General features: G+C 35.8%; 3 long non-coding RNA genes across 5 annotated transcripts; 2 read left to right on the top strand and 1 right to left on the bottom strand.

Annotated features, from left to right (window-relative positions):
* The first annotated feature begins 3474 nt into the window (after positions 1–3474).
* On the top strand, positions 3475–4142 carry LOC129744732 (uncharacterized). Of its 2 annotated transcripts, none has more exons than XR_008736990.1 (3): positions 3475–3688; positions 3751–3864; positions 3981–4142. It is a non-coding gene; the product is annotated as an uncharacterized LOC129744732 (long non-coding RNA). The 2 variants fall into 2 exon arrangements; XR_008736989.1 differs by having other exon boundaries at positions 3479–3688; positions 3748–3864.
* Positions 4143–7408: 3266 nt separating this feature from the next.
* On the bottom strand, positions 7409–9290 carry LOC129739011 (uncharacterized). Its single transcript, XR_008735716.1, has 3 exons — positions 8706–9290; positions 7825–8646; positions 7409–7765 (listed from the first exon to the last, which is right to left on the bottom strand). It is a non-coding gene; the product is annotated as an uncharacterized LOC129739011 (long non-coding RNA).
* Positions 9291–13274: 3984 nt separating this feature from the next.
* On the top strand, positions 13275–13941 carry LOC129745028 (uncharacterized). Of its 2 annotated transcripts, none has more exons than XR_008737064.1 (3): positions 13275–13487; positions 13550–13663; positions 13780–13941. It is a non-coding gene; the product is annotated as an uncharacterized LOC129745028 (long non-coding RNA). The 2 variants fall into 2 exon arrangements; XR_008737063.1 differs by having other exon boundaries at positions 13279–13487; positions 13547–13663.
* Positions 13942–16595: the final 2654 nt, after the last annotated feature.

The following is a 16595-nucleotide window of genomic DNA, read 5'->3' as shown; positions in this document are numbered from 1 at the left end:
ATAAAACAACATTATTTCTATGGATAATTTTTATAATTTTGTTTTTGGAAATATATACAATATTTAGAAAAAAAAAATATTTATAATGCGCTGGAATTTTGTTTATGATTTTGGACTGCTGTCGGGCACAGTGCCAAGGGACGATACAGATCGTTGAACAGCACCGGCTACAGGTTTACTCATCGCATTGTTCGGAGTAGTTCTTACACCTGCTCCTCCGGGAGCCCCCGCTGTCACAATCGGACGTGGAACGGTTCCGCAAAGTTACGTCCCTGCTACTGGAGAACGCTTAACCGGTGAAAGTGATGTATCCGGGGACGCCACCAATTTAACATTGGCCCTTATTCTGCGCCTCGAGTGACGTGACGATAGTCGAGTCACCCAAGTCACTCTATTCTAGCAGTCGGTTTAGGTGAGAAACGTCACTTCGGAAGAACTTTGTGAGTTCTTACCCTATTCTCGTAGTCACCCTGGGTGAGAATCGTCGCATTTGCGTGACCATTTTAGGTGACAATTGTCGGTACCTTTTCAGGTGGTGACGAGATAGAAAATTAAAAGAAATTTTATTGAAAACGGAGAAGTTAGGCTGTAAATACCGAATTTCACTACAGTATGATGGTTTAAGAATCAATTAAGAAAAATTCACTTTCATATTTGTATTTTTAAATTTATTCATACAGCGAAACATTTTTTTTACAAGACGTTATTAATAAAAAGCATATAAAATTGGGCGACGGTTAACTTTATTTCACTGTTAATATTCAACATGATAAAAAACACACTTATATAGCACTTCACTCCATTTTATTCGATTCCCGTCGCTGGGGGAAAATTTCACTTGCACCGAGTAGTGCCCGCATAAATGAGAATTGTAACCAAACGATTTCTATAAAAGTCAAACGACGATTTGATAAAGCGTAAAAAAACGTTTAGTAAACGATTATTTAAACCGTGAGATTAATTGGCTGAACCGTTAAATCCAAATTCACAGCATTTTTAATATGTCGTTAGGTTATGTAATTGTTAAAAACGGTTAAAACATTTGTATGGGAGAACCGTTCAATAAGCAGTTCGTTTAAGGTTGAAGAACCAATTGTGTAAAACGTATTCAGATTAACGAACTGTAGTAATTATAGTTATTTGAAGAGCTCTCATATCTAAACCTTTACGCAGAAACGTCCAGTAACAATTTTACTTTACGTTTTCCAACTTTATGCTGACTGTTTGAGAAACCATTCGTGAAAAGAGCACGCACACAAACGCAAAATGTTCGTCATGTTTATTGGAAATAATTCGGATAAGAATAAGAAATGCGTTCATTTTCACTATTTTTATTAAATTACTTAATTAATATAACGAATATTACCCTAAATTTTATCCCAATGGGTCATTTTTATTCTGCTTCCTCCTGTCGAACATTTTGATCAGCACGTCCTGTACATGGTTCCGGAGCCAGCACCAACTATGTCCCTGTGTGGTCCGTAAGGATTTTCGTCTGCTTCGACGAATTCGCTATAATGATGGGCCAACTAATTCTACCAAGACCGAAAAGCCGATCATATGTAGCTGAAACGCTTCCATTGTGTGAACCAAAAAGGTTGAGGTCCCGGGTGCACAACCTAAAATATGAGAAACGGGGTCATTAGGTTTGGTTTTTTTTTTAAGATTTCTATTTGTACATACCTGTTACTACCGGGTTTATGCATTCTCTAGAATTAGAATGCCCTGGCTTTGCCGGTTGCACCTGCTCCAGCCGAAAATAGAAATAATTTTCGGCTGCAAAAAAAAATCCGTTCGGCGCACCAAAACAAACGAGGACCGTGAGCGTCAGTGGTGCCAGATTCAATGTTTTATCAATATTTGTGAAGATATTGAAATGCAAAAGTTCTTTTTCAATATTTTAGGTGATTATGTTGTTATTTAAAAATATTATTAAAACTTTCATTTGCCATTAATTTAATCTTGCAATTTCGTGCAATAGAAATCAAAGTTATAGCAGCTATATAGAATCGAGAAAAACCTTAAGGGCTCCATACTCCATGCAAACGCTAACACAAATCGATGGTGTTATGCGGTATGCCACCTGTTTGCTCTTTGCTGATTCACACTTTGTATCGATTATCGCAACATCTCTTTAAAAAAAGATTACTGGCGGGAACAGCAACATAAACAACAAAAATCATCAATAATCCGAATTCAACTTCGGATCCAAACCGAATTAAGAATATCTCTTCCAGAAAAAGTAAGCTGTTTGATACAATTCTACTGCTAAAATGTCTAATTTGTGATCGCCCTTTCCGTTTAAACTCTGTATGGTGACTAAAAAGGAAAAAAATCTGTAACACAATAAATATGTCTTAGCAAATTAAACGAAACTTCATGTTTACAATTATACAAATGCTTGAGTTTTCTGCCTGTTCTTATTTCATTCGCCTTTGATTCTTACGTAAATGCTGATTCCTATCCAAATGATTTGTGAAAGCATTATTGTTCACTTCTACAAACTTTAATAAAATATCTGGAATATGAAAAAAAATTGAAAGATGCATGAATATGTACAATTTTAATTTTCGAAATCGTCTGGCATCTCTGATCCACGTTTCGATAATTTTTGACGTGAATTTGACATAAGACATGAACGCTCTGGGTAACGGTTCGAGTTCAATTTTACGATTACAGAAAAATTGATGAAAATCGTTCATACCATTCTATCACCTTTACAGATACCATCACTTTTTCACAGAAAGGTTCATGTTTCATTTTTATCGTTCAAATTTTTCGTCGAAGTAAAGTTTAATAAAACAGCTACGTTTACACTGAAAATCACTTTTTCTGAAGCTGTAGATGAATCGTATAAACTGTTTGAGATATAGTTTTTTAGTATGCGGGTGGTTATTTCGGACAAATTAAAGGTTCGGCTTCGAAGTCCTGCCCTAAACCATTCTTCCTCATTCGCAGTATCCCACGTCTTTCGCCATGTCCCGCGATCAAATCCGCCTTTTGTGACCCGGCTGGTTGAAGCAGCAGCTATCGATTGTTGTGCTTTTTTTTGTTCTTTTCGATGCGAATTCCGAATTCATCGTTTTCACTTAGGACGCACAATAATGCCCGTTTTTTTTTCTTTTGTTGCTTGCTGTCACCTTACGACCCGTTGATGGCCAGTTACGAACCGAAATTATCACAAAAAACTTGGAAAATCAGCTCGGAAAATTCGAATTGCGAGCCAAAAAAAAACAATACAGAACAAATTCTACCATTTTGACAGATGCGTTCATTCGGCCACTCACCCAGAATGAACCTCTGTCACTTTACCCATGTCGACTCCGGGAATAAGGTGACAAATCTCACGGTGACTCCGAGGTGAGGTGACAATCATCACGTCACGCGCGGCGCAGAATAAGCCCGCAGGCCATTTTAAAACCTTGAGCGAACGATTCCGCGCGTAGGGCTGCGTTCAATGCCATAAATTGGAGCTTTAACTTTAAACGTGCATCAGTCTAGTCAGCTGATTGCACCGATTGCACATATACATTTACAATATTGTGCATATTTACGAAAATAGATTACATTGGTTGTTTTAACGACTTTTTGCTTGTGAGTATTAGTGCTCAAAGTAGGCCTGGAAAAAATCTGATTTTTTCAACGGCCATTATGTTTCCACCTTTTTTAGTTGCAGCTTCGTGAAATGGTAAGTTTTTGATTTATTGGTTATTGATTCATTATTAATTAACGATTTCTTCATTTCAGCAGAACAATATAAAACTTTCGCCAGTTAGATCTGGTGCAATCGGCATCCATGAGCGACCAAAGGCAAAGGCAGCTGGCAATTTCCTAAGAGTTTTGAGCATCGGATCATCAACTAAGGTAAGAATTTCAACAACAGACATTTCATCTTATTTTATTCCATACAAGACCTACGGAATTCAACCGGAGTTTCATTTGCTGAACGTTTTTAAATGAGGTTTTTTTTTTATTTCCAGATTTCGATCACCAGATTCCAGATCATCAGATCACAGTAAATGCTGAAGGTTGAGAATTGCGTTCTAATGTTTTACGAATTCGGATGTCTAGGACGCTGTCCTCGCGATTGCTGACTTTAAGTGATATAAATAGTGCAAAGTGTAATAAATATATGTATGAAGATGAATAAAAAGTTTATTTGAATAATAATTATATTTCTGTAAATTTTAATATTTTAAAATTCGAAACACCCTAGCCATACCTACCTCAGCAAGCACGCACACTAGACCGCTGCAGGCTTTGTATGGGAAATCTGAAATTTATGAGTTATTACAACTCCCATACCATTTTTTGATGGTATTTTCACACACAAAAATCTCCGTAAAGTTTGGAAGCGATACATTGAGTCCTGATTTAGCGCAACGAGTTTTAATTTTGTATGGAGAATTACATGGAGAATCAATTTTTTTTATTCAAAAATCGTTACAGATTTACAGAAACTTCGGAAAAATAAAAAAAAAGGCTGAATACTATTCCTCGAATTAATCTCTACAAATGATGTAAAGGTACTATGATGCTTAGTTGTATCACAACAAAGATATTTGGAATTTAGAAAAGATTTATCAAAAACTCAGACGAGTTTGCTTCACTCATGGCATCGCTGGCTGAAAACTTGCATGCAAGTTATTCCTTCCCGGATCGAAGGAACGGTCCCGAATCGGTCCGAAATCGGTCAGAAATCAGTCCAAAGTCAGTCCGTTTAACAGGTGAAGATTTACAATGTTGAATTCTTCATAAACTAAGTTTAGTTAATTTACTTTACACTATGGTGGTATTATTTAGAGAAAAAGCATCATTATTACAGTAAAACAAGCATAACTTATATAATTTTCAATCGATTTCGGTAAACAACCTCTTAAATCATTTGCTTTAACTAATTCACAGAATCCACAGGAAAAGATTATTTTTAAATGTTATAATCAGGTCCGAAACCATAAATTAAGTTGATTTATTCTAAAAAAAATGCGTTATTTATCGTGTTTTCAATCATTAATTCACAAAAACTGTATGTATTGTGTTAAATTTACACAAAAATGAAGTTCAGATGATCAATTGCACATTTAACACTAAACATATCGACATTTTTTGTGTACCTGTTCATACCGCGAGCGGTCAAATGACAGCAAACACCTCTTCCGCTTAAACTCTCTTGTTTCTCGACCGATTTCTACAAAGTTTATAATTTTGGAAAGCTCGTGAATTGACTCAAATACAGTTTTCAGACAAAATTTAACTTCAATTATTTTTCTCAAAGTTATTCAAAGTCGAAGAAAAAAACAATCGAAAAAACAGGCTTCGGGAAAAAGTTATTAAGTACTCGAAAAAATAAAATTACTTAGTGCCTGAGAACGCTGAAGTTAGAAGCTATATGTTACACATATGGAAATATTTTTTGAAAATTTCTTAAGATCATGGTCACTAAAAATGTAAAAAACTGGTAAACCGTAATTTTTAATAAATCAACCGCCAAAGCTGTTCCCGTTACATTAGAAAATTTGTGTAAAGTGAAATGGAAATTTGACGTAATTTGTGACATTTTGGCATCTTTAGATTTCTAAAACACGAAACACAGAATTTTTGACGACTTTTCAAAGGTAGCTGTTTCTTTTTTAACTTTTTATCAATCTGCCTTTTTTGAGACTATTCTAGCACCTAGAATTGGCTTTGCACTGGATCGCAACGTTCTCTGGCACTGAGTGAAATTCTTTTCGAGTCCTTAATAACTGATTTAGAGCCTTTCCCGAATCCTGTTTTACGAATTTTTTCCTTCGACTTTGAATAACTTTGAGAAAAATAATTGTAGCTGAAATTCGCATTTAAGTCACATTACGGGCTTTCCAAAACTATAAACTTTGTAGAAATCGGTCGAAAAACAAGAGAGTTTTAGGGGAAAGTGTTTACCGTCATTTGACCGCCCGCGGAATGAATAGGTATACCACATGCGTAACTTTATCTTATTTTTCAACTTGGTTGTGAATTTCGGAAACGTTTCACCACATCTATCACCGTATATCTTCAATGATCTCAAAAAGTTTGTATTTTACTTTCTACATAGTGCTGTAGTTTTTTTTCTATCTGCGTTACCCGATTTAAAACGCCTTTGTGTATGAAACGCAGTAGCTTGTATTCAAGTATTTAGCTAGGAAAATTGCATGCAAGTTCATGATTCCAGTGCTGCTGACAGTTTTGACTGTTGATCTACTATGAATGATTTTTATTTTACAGATTGCTTTAACTTTTTTCTGGTAGCATCTAGCTGAAAGTAACCTTAGTAAAAATTGAAGTTTAAGAATACAGTAACCCAATGAAGAAGTTATTTTTTGCATAAAACCCTAAATCGCTTCCCTAGCGAATTTTATCTAGAAAAAAAAATTTCCCCATACTAATTTCCATACAAATTTAAAAACCGTTGCGCTAATTCAGGGATGAACCAAATCATCTTCTATTTAACACAGATGATTGGAGAGCAAAAAGGAATCGGAAAAACACATGGGAGCAAAAAGTCAGTTTTTGCAGCGGTCTAACGCACACATATGCATTAAATTTTTAACGCACTCACACATAAACACGAACCGAACATACAAATACTATCAAACCATGACAGATGTCAACGAGAGCTGTCACTCTGAACCGGGAAAACCATTTCAAGTAGAATCGGTTGGGCCATTTCATGCTTGAATTCAATAGGAGGAATGCTTGAAGAATGCTTGAGATCCAAGCATTCTTTCAAGCATTCCAAGCATTTATTTTGTTAAGCGGGAGGGCCAGCCCTTATTCTGCGCCGCGAGTGACGTGAAGATAGTCGAGTCACCCAAGTCACTTTATTCCAGAAGTCGGTTTGGGTGAGGAACGTCACTTCGAATGAACTATGTGAGTTCTTACCCTATTCCCGTAGTCACCGTGGGTGAGAATCGTCGCATTCGGGTGACGATTTTAGGTGACAATTGTCGGTACCTTTCCAGGTGGTGACGAGATAGAAATAAAATGGGAAATTACAAAAATTACTGTAAAGCGGAGTTGTTTGTTGTTGAACTCCAATCAATTTTTTTTCCCAGCATTTTGCATGAAAATTTTCTGCTCCTTTTCAGTTAGTGACGAAGTGATAAATTCACCAAAAATTGGATCCAAATGTTAATAACATGCGATTAACCTGAATTTATTTTGTTTAAATTGATACTTCAATGTGAACTTTTCATCGTGGTGATCGAATAGAAATTTGTAAGCTAATTTTCAGTTAGCGACGAAGCAAAAATGTTGACAGAAATGCCTAAATAAAACAGTGAATCGAAAAAAATGAAGAAATGTTTTCGAATAATAATTGAATTTAAAATTTTAGTTTAGTTTAGTTTAGAAATTTAGGAATACTTATTCTTCACAACTGCTCTATTTTATTTTTTACTTTTTATTCTATATTTTGGATTTCAAATCCTGATTCTGCAATCAGTTAGCCAGTTTTTTTTTATTCTTATTTTAATGCCATTTTTTAAGTAAAAAGAATTAATTATCATCTCTGAAGGTATGCTTTTATACGAGAGCAATTTTGTTGCCTTTTTTTCTACAGACTTCGGCGAATGGATTCCAATGTATTGGCGCAAACGATGAGGGAAGCAATCATCAACTTGGGCATTATTTTCATCCGGTATTGAAGATGGAACTGTGGAAGAAAAGTTGGCCAATTTACCGCGCTGTAAACTCATAATCAGGTGTTCAGGTGGCCTACTTCCGATAGTATTATTATTGGAGTCTAAAATAAAATTCGGAAACTGTAGAAATTTTTTAAAGTTTTGCACTGCATGTACTTACGTTTGTTCTGTAACTTTTTCCATTGTCGTTGATAGTCAGTTTTTTGAAGAAACGAGGATGGTTGTTACCGGAACTGAAGGTGTTGTTTTCAGGAAGATTCGAATGAAGACTCGATTCGGTTAAAAGTCATTTGTGCTTCCAGCAGAAAAAGCTCTTACTCTTCCGGAGCAAATCCGACCCAAACGAAGATGCCTGTTTGTGATCCGGAATCAACTGGCCAACGCACTCTTGAAATTTTTATCCATCAGAGCCTAGCCATACCAGCTGTATTTCCTCCACCGTCTTTTTCCGCACCAAGGGTGACTTAATTTTCGACCGGCCACTCTCGTCAACTTTTTTGTTATTGGGGAACGCTTCTTTTTACACATATTTGTCCATGGAATTAACAAATTCCGTTTTCTACAAACTGAATATTTCTTCGTAGAGAAAATTAAACCCAACTAATTCGCGTTTGACAGTTCGGCCATTTTGGGTTTCACTCAAGTCACTCACTGGAAATGAACCATGCTCTCACGACTGTCACTTGCTGTCACCTCACCTATATCGACTCCGGGAATAAGGTGACGGGACTCACGTGACTCTGAAGTGACTCGCCAATCCTCACGTCACGCGCGGCGCAGAATAAGGGCCAAGGTGTCTGCATCCAGGGTTTCCCGTCGGCCTGAACCGGCAGGGTGGGGAAAATCTTGAAGCGAACGTTACGTGCTTGACCCAGGCGAATTGGTTTGAACAAAACGACACCAAACACCTCCAGGACCCCATCTGGTATGCTGTGTATCTCACGCATCACGCTTCCATGGCTGGGGGAGTCTTTGTTCATTTCTGCGGGAAATTTGGAAATAGATTTTTTTTTTATTTCAATTTAGAAATGCTAAACTTACCTCACAGCTTTACGCCAGCGCCCCAGGAATCGATATTGAGTACACAATGGATTGCAGTTCTGGCAAGTTTATTTTGACATCATCCATGTATAGTTCAACCTTCTTTTTTATGTGTACAAACAGCACCAGGAAGTCGAGTTAACTATCAGTACCATCCTATTCAAACTAATATTTTGGGAATCTTTCCCGCATACTAAAAAACTATATCTCAAACAGTTTATACGATTCATCTACAGCTTCAGAAAAAGTGATTTTCAGTGTAAACGTAGCTGTTTTATTAAACTTTACTTCGACGAAAAATTTGAACGATAAAAATGAAACATGAACCTTTCTGTGAAAAAGTGATGGTATCTGTAAAGGTGATAGAATGGTATGAACGATTTTCATCAATTTTTCTGTAATCGTAAAATTGAACTCGAACCGTTACCCAGAGCGTTCATGTCTTATGTCAAATTCACGTCAAAAATTATCGAAACGTGGATCAGAGATGCCAGACGATTTCGAAAATTAAAATTGTACATATTCATGCATCTTTCAATTTTTTTTCATATGCCAGATATTTTATTAAAGTTTGTAGAAGTGAACAATAATGCTTTCACAAATCATTTGGATAGGAATCAGCATTTACGTAAGAATCAAAGGCGAATGAAATAAGAACAGGCAGAAAACTCAAGCATTTGTATAATTGTAAACATGAAGTTTCGTTTAATTTGCTAAGACATATTTATTGTGTTACAGATTTTTTTCCTTTTTAGTCACCATACAGAGTTTAAACGGAAAGGGCGATCACAAATTAGACATTTTAGCAGTAGAATTGTATCAAACAGCTTACTTTTTCTGGAAGAGATATTCTTAATTCGGTTTGGATCCGAAGTTGAATTCGGATTATTGATGATTTTTGTTGTTTATGTTGCTGTTCCCGCCAGTAATCTTTTTTTAAAGAGATGTTGCGATAATCGATACAAAGTGTGAATCAGCAAAGAGCAAACAGGTGGCATACCGCATAACACCATCGATTTGTGTTAGCGTTTGCATGGAGTATGGAGCCCTTAAGGTTTTTCTCGATTCTATATAGCTGCTATAACTTTGATTTCTATTGCACGAAATTGCAAGATTAAATTAATGGCAAATGAAAGTTTTAATAATATTTTTAAATAACAACATAATCACCTAAAATATTGAAAAAGAACTTTTGCATTTCAATATCTTCACAAATATTGATAAAACATTGAATCTGGCACCACTGACGCTCACGGTCCTCGTTTGTTTTGGTGCGCCGAACGGATTTTTTTTTGCAGCCGAAAATTATTTCTATTTTCGGCTGGAGCAGGTGCAACCGGCAAAGCCAGGGCATTCTAATTCTAGAGAATGCATAAACCCGGTAGTAACAGGTATGTACAAATAGAAATCTTAAAAAAAAAACCAAACCTAATGACCCCGTTTCTCATATTTTAGGTTGTGCACCCGGGACCTCAACCTTTTTGGTTCACACAATGGAAGCGTTTCAGCTACATATGATCGGCTTTTCGGTCTTGGTAGAATTAGTTGGCCCATCATTATAGCGAATTCGTCGAAGCAGACGAAAATCCTTACGGACCACACAGGGACATAGTTGGTGCTGGCTCCGGAACCATGTACAGGACGTGCTGATCAAAATGTTCGACAGGAGGAAGCAGAATAAAAATGACCCATTGGGATAAAATTTAGGGTAATATTCGTTATATTAATTAATTTAATAAAAATAGTGAAAATGAACGCATTTCTTATTCTTATCCGAATTATTTCCAATAAACATGACGAACATTTTGCGTTTGTGTGCGTGCTCTTTTCACGAATGGTTTCTCAAACAGTCAGCATAAAGTTGGAAAACGTAAAGTAAAATTGTTACTGGACGTATCTGCGTAAAGGTTTAGATATGAGAGCTCTTCAAATAACTATAATTACTACCCGCATAAATGAGAATTGTAACCAAACGATTTCTATAAAAGTCAAACGACGATTTGATAAAGCGTAAAAAAACGTTTAGTAAACGATTATTTAAACCGTGAGATTAATTGGCTGAACCGTTAAATCCAAATTCACAGCATTTTTAATATGTCGTTAGGTTATGTAATTGTTAAAAACGGTTAAAACATTTGTATGGGAGAACCGTTCAATAAGCAGTTCGTTTAAGGTTGAAGAACCAATTGTGTAAAACGTATTCAGATTAACGAACTGTAGTAATTATAGTTATTTGAAGAGCTCTCATATCTAAACCTTTACGCAGATACGTCCAGTAACAATTTTACTTTACGTTTTCCAACTTTATGCTGACTGTTTGAGAAACCATTCGTGAAAAGAGCACGCACACAAACGCAAAATGTTCGTCATGTTTATTGGAAATAATTCGGATAAGAATAAGAAATGCGTTCATTTTCACTATTTTTATTAAATTACTTAATTAATATAACGAATATTACCCTAAATTTTATCCCAATGGGTCATTTTTATTCTGCTTCCTCCTGTCGAACATTTTGATCAGCACGTCCTGTACATGGTTCCGGAGCCAGCACCAACTATGTCCCTGTGTGGTCCGTAAGGATTTTCGTCTGCTTCGACGAATTCGCTATAATGATGGGCCAACTAATTCTACCAAGACCGAAAAGCCGATCATATGTAGCTGAAACGCTTCCATTGTGTGAACCAAAAAGGTTGAGGTCCCGGGTGCACAACCTAAAATATGAGAAACGGGGTCATTAGGTTTGGTTTTTTTTTTAAGATTTCTATTTGTACATACCTGTTACTACCGGGTTTATGCATTCTCTAGAATTAGAATGCCCTGGCTTTGCCGGTTGCACCTGCTCCAGCCGAAAATAGAAATAATTTTCGGCTGCAAAAAAAAAATCCGTTCGGCGCACCAAAACAAACGAGGACCGTGAGCGTCAGTGGTGCCAGATTCAATGTTTTATCAATATTTGTGAAGATATTGAAATGCAAAAGTTCTTTTTCAATATTTTAGGTGATTATGTTGTTATTTAAAAATATTATTAAAACTTTCATTTGCCATTAATTTAATCTTGCAATTTCGTGCAATAGAAATCAAAGTTATAGCAGCTATATAGAATCGAGAAAAACCTTAAGGGCTCCATACTCCATGCAAACGCTAACACAAATCGATGGTGTTATGCGGTATGCCACCTGTTTGCTCTTTGCTGATTCACACTTTGTATCGATTATCGCAACATCTCTTTAAAAAAAGATTACTGGCGGGAACAGCAACATAAACAACAAAAATCATCAATAATCCGAATTCAACTTCGGATCCAAACCGAATTAAGAATATCTCTTCCAGAAAAAGTAAGCTGTTTGATACAATTCTACTGCTAAAATGTCTAATTTGTGATCGCCCTTTCCGTTTAAACTCTGTATGGTGACTAAAAAGGAAAAAAATCTGTAACACAATAAATATGTCTTAGCAAATTAAACGAAACTTCATGTTTACAATAATACAAATGCTTGAGTTTTCTGCCTGTTCTTATTTCATTCGCCTTTGATTCTTACGTAAATGCTGATTCCTATCCAAATGATTTGTGAAAGCATTATTGTTCACTTCTACAAACTTTAATAAAATATCTGGAATATGAAAAAAAATTGAAAGATGCATGAATATGTACAATTTTAATTTTCGAAATCGTCTGGCATCTCTGATCCACGTTTCGATAATTTTTGACGTGAATTTGACATAAGACATGAACGCTCTGGGTAACGGTTCGAGTTCAATTTTACGATTACAGAAAAATTGATGAAAATCGTTCATACCATTCTATCACCTTTACAGATACCATCACTTTTTCACAGAAAGGTTCATGTTTCATTTTTATCGTTCAAATTTTTCGTCGAAGTAAAGTTTAATAAAACAGCTACGTTTACACTGAAAATCACTTTTTCTGAAGCTGTAGATGAATCGTATAAACTGTTTGAGATATAGTTTTTTAGTATGCGGGTGGTTATTTCGGACAAATTAAAGGTTCGGCTTCGAAGTCCTGCCCTAAACCATTCTTCCTCATTCGCAGTATCCCACGTCTTTCGCCATGTCCCGCGATCAAATCCGCCTTTTGTGACCCGGCTGGTTGAAGCAGCAGCTATCGATTGTTGTGCTTTTTTTTGTTCTTTTCGATGCGAATTCCGAATTCATCGTTTTCACTTAGGACGCACAATAATGCCCGTTTTTTTTTCTTTTGTTGCTTGCTGTCACCTTACGACCCGTTGATGGCCAGTTACGAACCGAAATTATCACAAAAAACTTGGAAAATCAGCTCGGAAAATTCGAATTGCGAGCCAAAAAAAAACAATACAGAACAAATTCTACCATTTTGACAGATGCGTTCATTCGGCCACTCACCCAGAATGAACCTCTGTCACTTTACCCATGTCGACTCCGGGAATAAGGTGACAAATCTCACGGTGACTCCGAGGTGAGGTGACAATCATCACGTCACGCGCGGCGCAGAATAAGCCCGCAGGCCATTTTAAAACCTTGAGCGAACGATTCCGCGCGTAGGGCTGCGTTCAATGCCATAAATTGGAGCTTTAACTTTAAACGTGCATCAGTCTAGTCAGCTGATTGCACCGATTGCACATATACATTTACAATATTGTGCATATTTACGAAAATAGATTACATTGGTTGTTTTAACGACTTTTTGCTTGTGAGTATTAGTGCTCAAAGTAGGCCTGGAAAAAATCTGATTTTTTCAACGGCCATTATGTTTCCACCTTTTTTAGTTGCAGCTTCGTGAAATGGTAAGTTTTTGATTTATTGGTTATTGATTCATTATTAATTAACGATTTCTTCATTTCAGCAGAACAATATAAAACTTTCGCCAGTTAGATCTGGTGCAATCGGCATCCATGAGCGACCAAAGGCAAAGGCAGCTGGCAATTTCCTAAGAGTTTTGAGCATCGGATCATCAACTAAGGTAAGAATTTCAACAACAGACATTTCATCTTATTTTATTCCATACAAGACCTACGGAATTCAACCGGAGTTTCATTTGCTGAACGTTTTTAAATGAGGTTTTTTTTTTATTTCCAGATTTCGATCACCAGATTCCAGATCATCAGATCACAGTAAATGCTGAAGGTTGAGAATTGCGTTCTAATGTTTTACGAATTCGGATGTCTAGGACGCTGTCCTCGCGATTGCTGACTTTAAGTGATATAAATAGTGCAAAGTGTAATAAATATATGTATGAAGATGAATAAAAAGTTTATTTGAATAATAATTATATTTCTGTAAATTTTAATATTTTAAAATTCGAAACACCCTAGCCATACCTACCTCAGCAAGCACGCACACTAGACCGCTGCAGGCTTTGTATGGGAAATCTGAAATTTATGAGTTATTACAACTCCCATACCATTTTTTGATGGTATTTTCACACACAAAAATCTCCGTAAAGTTTGGAAGCGATACATTGAGTCCTGATTTAGCGCAACGAGTTTTAATTTTGTATGGAGAATTACATGGAGAATCAATTTTTTTTATTCAAAAATCGTTACAGATTTACAGAAACTTCGGAAAAATAAAAAAAAAGGCTGAATACTATTCCTCGAATTAATCTCTACAAATGATGTAAAGGTACTATGATGCTTAGTTGTATCACAACAAAGATATTTGGAATTTAGAAAAGATTTATCAAAAACTCAGACGAGTTTGCTTCACTCATGGCATCGCTGGCTGAAAACTTGCATGCAAGTTATTCCTTCCCGGATCGAAGGAACGGTCCCGAATCGGTCCGAAATCGGTCAGAAATCAGTCCAAAGTCAGTCCGTTTAACAGGTGAAGATTTACAATGTTGAATTCTTCATAAACTAAGTTTAGTTAATTTACTTTACACTATGGTGGTATTATTTAGAGAAAAAGCATCATTATTACAGTAAAACAAGCATAACTTATATAATTTTCAATCGATTTCGGTAAACAACCTCTTAAATCATTTGCTTTAACTAATTCACAGAATCCACAGGAAAAGATTATTTTTAAATGTTATAATCAGGTCCGAAACCATAAATTAAGTTGATTTATTCTAAAAAAAATGCGTTATTTATCGTGTTTTCAATCATTAATTCACAAAAACTGTATGTATTGTGTTAAATTTACACAAAAATGAAGTTCAGATGATCAATTGCACATTTAACACTAAACATATCGACATTTTTTGTGTACCTGTTCATACCGCGAGCGGTCAAATGACAGCAAACACCTCTTCCGCTTAAACTCTCTTGTTTCTCGACCGATTTCTACAAAGTTTATAATTTTGGAAAGCTCGTGAATTGACTCAAATACAGTTTTCAGACAAAATTTAACTTCAATTATTTTTCTCAAAGTTATTCAAAGTCGAAGAAAAAAACAATCGAAAAAACAGGCTTCGGGAAAAAGTTATTAAGTACTCGAAAAAATAAAATTACTTAGTGCCTGAGAACGCTGAAGTTAGAAGCTATATGTTACACATATGGAAATATTTTTTGAAAATTTCTTAAGATCATGGTCACTAAAAATGTAAAAAACTGGTAAACCGTAATTTTTAATAAATCAACCGCCAAAGCTGTTCCCGTTACATTAGAAAATTTGTGTAAAGTGAAATGGAAATTTGACGTAATTTGTGACATTTTGGCATCTTTAGATTTCTAAAACACGAAACACAGAATTTTTGACGACTTTTCAAAGGTAGCTGTTTCTTTTTTAACTTTTTATCAATCTGCCTTTTTTGAGACTATTCTAGCACCTAGAATTGGCTTTGCACTGGATCGCAACGTTCTCTGGCACTGAGTGAAATTCTTTTCGAGTCCTTAATAACTGATTTAGAGCCTTTCCCGAATCCTGTTTTACGAATTTTTTCCTTCGACTTTGAATAACTTTGAGAAAAATAATTGTAGCTGAAATTCGCATTTAAGTCACATTACGGGCTTTCCAAAACTATAAACTTTGTAGAAATCGGTCGAAAAACAAGAGAGTTTTAGGGGAAAGTGTTTACCGTCATTTGACCGCCCGCGGAATGAATAGGTATACCACATGCGTAACTTTATCTTATTTTTCAACTTGGTTGTGAATTTCGGAAACGTTTCACCACATCTATCACCGTATATCTTCAATGATCTCAAAAAGTTTGTATTTTACTTTCTACATAGTGCTGTAGTTTTTTTTCTATCTGCGTTACCCGATTTAAAACGCCTTTGTGTATGAAACGCAGTAGCTTGTATTCAAGTATTTAGCTAGGAAAATTGCATGCAAGTTCATGATTCCAGTGCTGCTGACAGTTTTGACTGTTGATCTACTATGAATGATTTTTATTTTACAGATTGCTTTAACTTTTTTCTGGTAGCATCTAGCTGAAAGTAACCTTAGTAAAAATTGAAGTTTAAGAATACAGTAACCCAATGAAGAAGTTATTTTTTGCATAAAACCCTAAATCGCTTCCCTAGCGAATTTTATCTAGAAAAAAAAATTTCCCCATACTAATTTCCATACAAATTTAAAAACCGTTGCGCTAATTCAGGGATGAACCAAATCATCTTCTATTTAACACAGATGATTGGAGAGCAAAAAGGAATCGGAAAAACACATGGGAGCAAAAAGTCAGTTTTTGCAGCGGTCTAACGCACACATATGCATTAAATTTTTAACGCACTCACACATAAACACGAACCGAACATACAAATACTATCAAACCATGACAGATGTCAACGAGAGCTGTCACTCTGAACCGGGAAAACCATTTCAAGTAGAATCGGTTGGGCCATTTCATGCTTGAATTCAATAGGAGGAATGCTTGAAGAATGCTTGAGATCCAAGCATTCTTTCAAGCATTCCAAGCATTTATTTTGTTAAGCGGGAGGGCCAGCCCTTAT

The sequence above is a fragment of the Uranotaenia lowii genome, chromosome 1 (assembly GCF_029784155.1).
Source record: "Uranotaenia lowii strain MFRU-FL chromosome 1, ASM2978415v1, whole genome shotgun sequence".
NCBI lineage: Eukaryota > Metazoa > Arthropoda > Insecta > Diptera > Culicidae > Uranotaenia > Uranotaenia lowii.
Note: the sequence above shows the minus strand (reverse complement) of the source record. Positions and strands in the feature narration are given on the sequence as shown.